The 434-nt window shown below is 51.6% G+C and overlaps 1 protein-coding gene across 1 annotated transcript in view; it reads right to left on the bottom strand.

Moving 5' to 3' along the window:
* The window catches only part of FOXRED2 (FAD-dependent oxidoreductase domain containing 2), a 63,103-nt gene that overhangs the window by 61,602 nt on the left and 1,067 nt on the right, over positions 1 to 434 (bottom strand). The window lies entirely within an intron of this gene.

The following is a 434-nucleotide window of genomic DNA, read 5'->3' as shown; positions in this document are numbered from 1 at the left end:
TTCCGACGTTTGGTGGCTAACTGGTCAAATGGAGACATAGGGATGAAGGGATATGTTTGCAATCACAGGAAGTGGAGCCTGGAATTAAAACTCAGTGGAGGCAAGATAAATGGCAGGAGGGAGATAACGTGAACTGGATGATCAAGGTTGGCTTTACAGGGGTGGCATGTGGCCACTGTATGAGATTTACATGGGAAGAAATACGAGGTCAGCGTAGGAACCTTCAAAGTCCAGTGAAATGGGGCTGAGTGTTCTTGTGTAAGGGCGGGTGGAAAGAACTGCGAGCTTGCAGCTTTGCATGGCTGGAGATGTTTTCTTCTTCTTTTGAGACGGAGTCTTGGAGTCTCGCTCAGTCGCCCAGGCTGGAGTGCAGTGGCGCGATCTCGGCTCACTGCAAGCTCCGCCTCCCGGGTTCACGCCATTCTCCTGCCTCA

Source organism: Mandrillus leucophaeus, unplaced genomic scaffold (genome assembly GCF_000951045.1).
Source record: "Mandrillus leucophaeus isolate KB7577 unplaced genomic scaffold, Mleu.le_1.0 Scaffold2, whole genome shotgun sequence".
NCBI classification, from domain to species: Eukaryota; Metazoa; Chordata; class Mammalia; order Primates; family Cercopithecidae; genus Mandrillus; species Mandrillus leucophaeus.
This window is presented reverse-complemented; position numbering and strand designations above follow the sequence as displayed.